General features: G+C 44.5%; 1 pseudogene; it reads right to left on the bottom strand.

Annotated features, from left to right (window-relative positions):
* Positions 1-3,527: 3,527 nt before the first annotated feature.
* Positions 3,528-8,960, bottom strand: LOC135564669 (probable ATP-dependent RNA helicase DDX5; annotated as a pseudogene).
* Between the last annotated feature and the right edge of the window lie 635 nt (positions 8,961-9,595).

Genomic DNA, 9,595 nt, shown 5'->3' with positions numbered 1-9,595 from the left:
TTAGAAAAGGCTGTTGCCCAGCAACTCACTGCCTTCCTGAAGACAAACAATGTATACAAAATGCTTCAGTCTCGTTTTAGACCCCATCATAGCATCGAGACTGCACTTGTGAAGGTGGTAAATTACCTTTTAATGGCATCAGACTGAGGTTCTGCATCTGTCCTCGTGCTCCTAGACCTTAGTGCTGCTTTTGATACCATCGGTCACCACATTCTGTTGGAGAGATTGGAAACCCAAATTGGTCTACACGGACAAGTTCTGTCCTGGTTTAGATCTTATCTGTCGGAAAGATATCAGTTTGTCTCTGTGATTGGTTTGTCCTCTGACAAATCAACTGTAAATTTCGGTGTTCCTCAAGGTTCCGTTTTAGGACTACTATTGTTTTCACTATATATTTTACCTCTTGGGGATGTCATTCGAAAACATAATGTTAACTTTCACTGCTATGCGGATTACACACAGCTGTACATTTCAATGAAACATGGTGAAGCCCCAAAATTGCCCTCGCTAGAAGCCTGTGTTTCAGACATAAGGAAGTGGATGGCTGCAAACTTTCTACTTTTAAACTCGGACAAAACAGAGATGCTTGTTCTAGGTCCCAAGAAACAAAGAGATCTTCTGTTGAATCTGACAATTAATCTTAATGGTTGTACAGTCGTCTCAAATAAAACTGTGAAGGACATCGGCGTTATTCTGGACCCCGATCTCTCTTTTGAAGAACATATCAAGACTGTTTCAAGGACAGCTTTTTTCCATCTACGTAACATTGCAAAAATCAGAAACTTTCTGTCCAAAAATGATGCAGAAAAATGTATCCATGCTTTTGTTACTTCTAGGTTAGACTACTGCAATGCTCTACTTTCCGGCTACCGGATAAAGCACTAAATAAACTTCAGTTAGTGCTAAATACGGCTGCTAGAATCCTGACTAGAACCAAAAAAATGTATCATATTACTCCAGTGCTAGCCTCCCTACACTGGCTTCCTGTCAAGGCACGGGCTGATTTCAAGGTTTTACTGCTAACCTACAAAGCATTACATGGGCTTGCTCCTACCTATCTTTCCAATTGGGTCCTGCCGTACATACCTACACGTACGCTACGGTCACAAGACGCAGGCCTCCTAATTGTCCCTTGAATTTCTAAGCAAACAGCTGGAGGCACGGCTTTCTCCTATAGAGCTCCATTTTTATGGAATGTCTCAACCTTTAAGTCTTTACTGAAGACTCATCTCTTCAGTGGGTCATATGATTGAGTGTAGTCTGGCCCAGAAGTGTGAAGGTGAACGGAAAAGGCTCTGGAGAAACGAACCGCCCTTGCTGTCTCTGCCTGGCCGGTTCCCCTCTCTCCACTGGGATTCTCTGCCTCTAACAGGGGCTGAGTCACTGGCTTACTGGTGCTCTTTCATGCCGTCCCTAGGAGGGGTGCGTCACTTGAGTGGGTTGAGTCACTGATGTGATCTGCCTGTCTGGGTTGGTGTCCACCCTTGGGTTGTGCCGTGACGGAGATCTTTGTGGGCTATACTCGGCCTTGTCTCAGGATGGTAAGTTGGTGGTTGAAGATATCCCTCTAGGGGTGTGGGGGCTGTGCTTTGGCAAAGTGGGTGGGGTTATATCCTTCCTGTTTGAACCTGTCCGGGGGTATCATTGGATGGGGCCACAGTGTCTCCTGACCCCTCCTGTCTCAGCCTCCAGTATTTATGCTGCAGTAGTTTGTGTCGGGGGGCTAGGGTCAGTTTGTTATATCTGGAGTACTTCTCCTGTCTTATCCGGTGTCCTGTGTGAATTTAAGTATTCTCTCTCTAATTCTATTTCTTTCTCTCTCTCAGAGGACCTGAGCCCTAGGACCATGCCTCAGGACAACCTCAGAACCAGTTTCAACTGTTCTGCCTGCGGCTATGGAATCCTGACCTGTTCACCGGACGTGCTACCTGTCCCAGACCTATTATTTGACCATGCTGGTCATTTCTGAACATTTGAACATCTTGGCCATGTTCTGTTATAATCTCCACCCGGCACAGCCAGAAGAGGACTGGCCAACCCTCATAGCCTGGTTCCTCTCTAGGTTTCTTCCTAGGTTTTGGCCTTTCTATGGAGTTTTTCCTAGCCAACGTGCTTCAACACCTGCATTGCTTGCTGTTTGGAGTTTTAGGCTGTGTTTCTGTACAGCACTTTGAGATATCAGCTGATATATGAAGGGCTATATAAATAAATTTGATATGAATTGGAACACCGACTGCGAGCCAGGCCTAATCGCCCAACATCAGTGGCCAACTTCACTAATACTCTAGTGGAGGTATGGAAGCAAATCCCCACAGCAATGGTCCAACATCTAGTGGAAAGCCTTCCTAGAAGAGTAGAGGCTGTTATAGCTGTAAAGGAGGAACCAACTCCATATTAACGGCCATGATTTTGGAATGAGATGGTCGAAGAGCAGGTGTCCACATACTTTGTCATGTAATGTACTTTAGGGCCATTCAGATCATCACGGCTGTGAAAATGTGTATCTCTCACCCTCAAGCCATCTAGAAGAAACGGAGTTCCTGAGTTCAGTGCTTTTCTCTAGCAGGGTCAGACATCACAATAGTCACTATCTGCTTGCCATCTAGAACGGATACAGTACAAGCTGTCAAAACATGTTTAATACAGTTTGAGCTGGGTTGAGCTTTAATAGATGCGTCACTCCCACCCAAACAAGTCCCTGTCAACACCTTTGGGAAGGCAGACAGGGCAAACCAGTTACCCAACCCTCACCAGCTTGCTAAGAGGGATGGGAGAGGATGGTTTCATGTGCTGCGCAGTAAAAGCAGGCAGAGAAACATGTTTGGTAAATGGTGAGTAAATCCAGGCCATAAAATGCCTTCATGAAATTGACTGACTTTTCCTTCCAATAGCAGCCACTCCAATCAATATTGAGGTTGTGTTTAAGACTACAGCTGGTACAGTGTGTCCAGGACAGATTCTCTTACTGCATTAGGTATTATATACACCGCACTACTAACAGTGGAAGAAACCATGAAGCCGAACTAAACGTTAATGAAATCAGCCAGGTCAGAGCCTTTCCTAGGATTGGAAAGCAGAGAACACCTGCAAGACAATGTGCATATTTAACTCAGCATATTGAGCACAACAAAATGGGTATCTGCAGAAATCCTTGCGCAGGCTTAGCCATCTGGTCAATGAGGGAAAATTGAACTGGGTACTGTCTGCAACCTGCCACTAAGGGCAGAGGTTGTTTAAGCTTTGATTCACACTTGATTTACATAAAAGGCACATCAATAAGCTGACAAATCCAAGTACATTGATGTTGCATAACTGCAAGCCATAACATAAGTGCTATATAGTCAAGTGTAATAAACAACCGTGAGCATTGACTAATTTAAGCAATTGACCACGTTCATATATCCCTCTAGACAAAATATTCATTCCATACTGCTCCTGAGAATTAATCCATTTACCTGTTGAGGCAAAGTGGAACACACTTAAGCATTTTCTGGAACTCATGTAATCGTGTAAAGAAGACAACAAGATAGGTATTTTTGGTTTTTATTGCGAAAGGCCATGCAGTGCCTCCCAGTTAAGATCTTAACATATAACTTTAAATGGTACAGGTGGGACAAAACAATACGTCTGCAATAACTAGTACAAAATAAGACTAAACATCACTGAGGAATGTAACAAATTAAATAAGTAAAAGAAAGCAAAATTGTGCGCCATCGCTATTGCTGCGCTGCAGGACCACCCCGCCACAGGGACTTTAGAGGTTCAAAAATTGGTTGAACCCTGGTGTAAAAAATTAAACAGTACAATTTTGGATAGAGTATAGGACTAAGACAAAAAAAAGCAATAATTTACCATCTTTACTTTCATGTTTACTGTGGGAATTGAGGGGGCATTGGGTAAGGCACCATGGGCTGTGGTGCTTGTTGCTGTGTGAAGGGGAACTGTTGATGGCTCATGCCACTCTGTGCACCGCCTTGGTTGGCACTAAACTGTGGGGCCTGGAAGTTCTGCGTTGGGAACACCCCCGGCCTGGCTGGCACCATAGTTTGACTGGCCGTTGGTGCCGTAGCCGCCGCCAAAACCATTGCCGCTTTTGTCAAAGCCACTTGCCCCATAACCTCCACTCTGTGAATTTGTGCCAAAGACTTTCTTTGGTCCACTGTCAAAACCTCTATCGTTTTCCCTGTCCCTAAAGCTACTGAAGTCACGCCTGCCCCCGGAGGAGTACCTGTCCCGGCGGTCATCCCTAAATCCACTACCACCTCTGCCTCCCCTTGAATGACCTGAAAGGAAAAACAAGAACAAATTAGAATGGGCTTTCATGCTAGTTCGAGTGATATGAGATAGGTACATGGGAAAACACTGTAGGGGGTAAATAAATTGCTAACAAAAATGAATCAAGATCCCATAGCTTTGACTGTGCCAAACCCATCCACGTCAACAAAAAAGGGGGAAAAAATGGCTGCAGCTGAACCACAGTTCCTGTATCTCACCAATTAGATTTACCTCCTCTGTCCGCCATCTGGAGGAGTTTAGGGTTGATGGCCTGGTTGGCCTCACGGAGCACAGCAACGAGGTCGCTGGCCTGCCTCATGTTGTTGGGGGTGAAGAAGGTGTAGGCTGTGCCAGTCTTTTGGCTCCGGGCAGTTCTGCCAATGCGGTGGATATAGTCCTCAGAGTTGTTGGGGTAGTCAAAGTTGATGACAAATTTCACATCTTCAACATCTGTAGGATGTGTTGCAGTGTGGCAAAAAAAAACAAAAAGGAGCGCACAAAGATGCACACCACAACAGCCAGACCAAAAGAGCAAAGTTAGTACAACCAGTCACTGGATGTAGCTGGTTTTTCCACTAGGCTGTAAAGAATAGTATTAGATAACTCCAGAAAGGCTAAATCCGTGGGGATACTACGGTGGGAAGAGAGAAACGATGCACACTCCAAATGCTTCCAATCCAGATAACCCCTCAATTCTCAACAGCCCCCTCCCCCAAAAAAGGATCAGAAGTCTTACCATAAAGGAGTATGCATTCACTAGTCCATTCCCATTGCAGAAAACTCCCCACACAATGTCAAGTGACTGCAGGGTGCTTCTACACAGTAAGGCCACTATGCGCACTGTTGCCTCTTCATGTGCCAAAACTAGGGCCTTATGGTGATAATGAAGGCCCTTTCTTCCCACACACTCATAAGAAGCTCGCTATAAAGGCAACGTCTTGCCAAGACCATAAACAATTGGGGAAAGCTAAAAATGGAGCCACTTACTCCTGTGACCCATAACAAAAGTACCCCCAGTCTCAAGGCAAGATATTCCCAGAACCAGTGTTCACGTGATCAAATGTCTCTCGTTGGCAGGTCTCGACATGACTTGAAACACAGGTGAGGGAGGAGTGCGAGCTTGGATTTTGTCCCCAGCCAACTGACATGACCCACTGACACTAAGCGCCAGTAGCCATATCATTACAGAGGTGAACGTGTAATGGGACTTACAACTGGTCTCAAAACAGAAGTTTAGGAAACTGCCACAATTGTCACACATGCTTTGAGAAAAGCGACACCTTCCAGAATTCGATGACTTGCAATACAATGCCCAAACCGACATGCAAGACATGGAAACAGCAGAGCCTGGTGGAGCCATGAGCTTGGGTGTGAAGCAGTCCAAACCGATGCCAGAGAACAGCTGCATTTACAGGGGTGCGGCAGCTAACCCTCATTTAGGCCCCCATTTGGGCAGCCCAGCGTGATATTCAGCACTCGGGCCCCGCCACCTCTGTATGTGACTGGGTGATGTCCCAGTCAGGACACCTCCAAGAGTCCTCCTTCCCCCTCTGGAGACCTGGGCGTGTCATGCCAAGGCCCTGCCTCAAAAGACCGCTCCTTCAGATAGGGGAGAAACTCAGAAGGCAGAAGAGTTACAGAAAGAAACACTTTCTATCAGAAAAAAAGTTGGTACAAGGTACCAAGGACAGAATGAAACTAACCTAGACCCCTGGAGGCGACATCTGTGGCAATGAGAATTGGCGCCTTTCCAAACTTGAACTCTGAAAAAGGAAAAGAAATTGATAGCTGGCCATAAAGGGTGTGTCATAAATGGTTCTTGTGATAAACTCACCATTGAGCACCCAGTCCCTCTCCTGCTGGCTCTTGTCTCCATGGATGCCCATTGCTGGCCAACTAAAAGGAGCAAGTGTCAATTGAGTCCAGTGAAACAAATGACTACCCTGAGTTTAAAGGAGGAAGTATTGATGTCACTTACCCATCCCGCCTCATCCTCCTAGTGATCTCGTCACATCTCCTCTTGGTCTCTGTAAAGATTATGGTTTTGTTCTCCTTCTCACTCATGATCTCCTCTAGAAGGCGGAGGAGTCTGGAAAGGCAGGGAAGTATTCAATTAGTGACTCGACAAAACAAGTGTCTAAGTCTTATTTTCCACCCATTACATATACAGAAATGACAGGTCAGACAGGACTCACTTGTCTTCTTTCTCGCCATCATTGCAAACATCCACGATCTGCAAGATGTTGTGGTTGGCACTCAGCTGCAAAGCTCCCACATTGATCTGGACGTAGTCCTTCAGGAAGTCCTCTGCCAGCTGGCGCACCTCTTTGGGCCAAGTGGCACTCCACATCAGCGTCTGTCGGTCAGGCTGGAGAGAAGGAACATGTCAGAATTTCCCTTGATAACTGTCCCCAAGTGAGATCAGTAGACTAACACATCACAACAGAACTCACTCTGATTTGGTCCACAATTTTTCGGATTTGTGGTTCGAATCCCATATCGAGCATTCGGTCAGCCTCATCCAGTACCAGGTAAGTGCATCTGCGCATGTTGGTCTTTCCTGCTTCCAGGAAGTCAATAAGCCTGCCAGGTGTGGCAATGCAAATCTCCACACCTATAATAAACAATCATGAGCACCAAATTCCATAGATTAAAATCAGCCAAATGCATAGAGCGGTTGTGGAACTTACCTCTATCCAGGTCACGGAGCTGTGGCCCTTTGGGCGCACCCCCATAAACACAGACAGACTTCAGGCGAGAAGCTCTGCCATACTCTGCTGCCACCTGCTGGACCTGCTGAGCCAGCTCACGGGTCGGGGCAAGCACTAAGCACTGTAAGAAAGGTTAAATACCATAAACCCATGTTGGGTGGATGAGAGGTTAGATACAAGTCTTTGAATAACCATGGGTACTTACAATAGGGCCATCTCCACGTTCCAGGAAAGGCTGGTGATTAATGTGCACGATTGCTGGCAACAAGTACTGCAGGGGAAAAATGACATTGCATTACAGTAAGGATCAGTCCTCTTATTTTTATGAGCAATTCTAAGTTGTTGGAATAGTCAATGCTAATATTCTCAACACTTACCGAGAGAGTTTTCCCAGAGCCCGTCTGTGCAATACCAACCATGTCCTTGCCACTCAAAGCCAGTGGCCAACCCTGTGCTTGGATCGGTGTTGGTTCTGACCAGCCTGCTTTATTAATGACATCCATCACGTAGGCTGTGCAAAAGTGAAGGGTTTACATGAAAACTAGCCCAGATGAGAAATAAATATTTCAACTGAATGTGTCAGATATTAATGGATGTGCCTACTTGGAAAACTGGCTTCATGGAACTTCATAATTGGATTTGGGCAGTCCCTCCCCTTCACAGTAACCGCTTTAGTACTTCTGTACTGTGCAACCTCTTGCTGCAATGTAACATGGACTCAGATCAATTGGCATGGCAATGCAAAAGACAACTACAGCAAATGGGCATTGGTGATTGGGGAAAAAAGGAACATGTGCAAGAACACATGCCAGTAGCCATTACATAACATTTAATGTAAATCAGCTGCATCTGGATGTTGACCACTAGAATACATACCGGAGATCTCCGAGTAACATCTGGGTGCTCTTGGTAAAAGTTCTTTTCAAATTTAGAGAGTTCGTCAAGGTTCCAGTGCTTCTTGCGCAGTCGATCACCGGGATTACCAAACTTCCCCCCACCACCACCACCTCTTCCACCGCCTCCAAAACGAGGTGGTCCACTGCCATATCTGGGGAAGTGAATGGTGTAATGTTAGTCACGCCAACCAATGTAAAAGATATTTAGGTTACCAGTGGATATACTCGCCTGAGTAAACGCCAAGTGAAGAAATTTACATTTTAGATTTAACAGAAAATTGTCTAGTGACAACTAGCAGTCATCGTACACATTACCCCAACTTCAATACAATGCAGAAGGTACTGCCAGCTTTTTAAGTTATACAAATTAGAAGAAATGCTAGACTTATTGGACTCTGCGTCACGTTAAAACAGCCATCTTAAGTATATCCAGCAGAGGAACAATGGGGGGAGAAACCGGCCGGCATTTTGTATCCGCATTCAATGATGCCACATGGCGTACAAATACATTTAGTCGGCTAGTTTGCCGGTTATCGAACACATGCTGTATGAAGAGGCACAATATTAATGTTAAGATTAACTTTATGAAAATGTGATATCGTAAATTAGAAAACCACAACAGCTGACTAGCTGGTTCGCATTTAATAAAACAGGCCTCCAGCTAAGAATTTTCGGATTCAGATCAGGCCTCCTGCTAGTTTCATAACGAAACGGGGCCTTTAAAAACGTTTGTCCCTTCTGATTCTGAATATGCAAATTTCGATATTAACTTTTTTAAATGGAGACTACGATACTCTAAGGGGAAAATATATATATATATGTAGGTAGCTACTGTGCGTCATGTCAGCCATTTCTGGCGAGAAAACACGAGGTGTTAAATTCGCCTAAAATTCTTTCATTCAGACACTTACCCTCTATCTCTACCACGATCTCTGTCAGAAAATCCAGGCATCTTGTAAACAAAGTGTATAAATAAAAAAGATAAATAAACTACGACTGAAAATCCGATATCAAACCCGAACTGCGGTGATGATGCTGAAATGCCGGTGAACTCAAAAAAGAGATTCGGGTTTTATTGCATGAGGAAGTGTCACGTTCCGTCTGAGTGAAGTATTAATCCGCCGTGAACTGACTACACCGCAGCACATTGCGTAACGTCACATTCAAAGCTATTTGGAAGGAAAACGTGCATATTTTGCGTCTATGTTTCTAAAATGGTGTGAAATGGAGGAGCTAATTTGTCGCAATGTGTTTATAATGTTAAAGGCGCCTTATAGATAACGTATATGTATCCCATATGAAAATCCATTATAAAAACATGTTTTGAAACAAATGCTATTCCAAATTGAATCTCTAATACGACAGAATGCTATTGTGCACAACTTGTGGCATAGGTATTTTGTATTGTCAGTTTATCACATTTTATCAGCTGTATCACAATAACCACGTTTCCATCCAGTTTTACACGAGTAAATTCATACCGTATTAACAGCTGTGATATAAATGCCGACGGTGTGTCCGTACAATTATTTATGTGAGAAATTCACGCGACGATATGGTATGACTCGGGAAACCATTCCGTGTATTGGGCTACATATGAAATTCATTATTATGAACTTCACAGGTTGGTAAAAGTGCACGGTGATCTTGATGCTCCTTTCCAATAAATATTGAGGGTCTAATTCTGGTGACATGACGCTTGACTGTAGTTTG

The sequence above is a fragment of the Oncorhynchus nerka genome, linkage group LG26 (assembly GCF_034236695.1).
Source record: "Oncorhynchus nerka isolate Pitt River linkage group LG26, Oner_Uvic_2.0, whole genome shotgun sequence".
Lineage (NCBI taxonomy): Eukaryota > Metazoa > Chordata > Actinopteri > Salmoniformes > Salmonidae > Oncorhynchus > Oncorhynchus nerka.
This window is presented reverse-complemented; position numbering and strand designations above follow the sequence as displayed.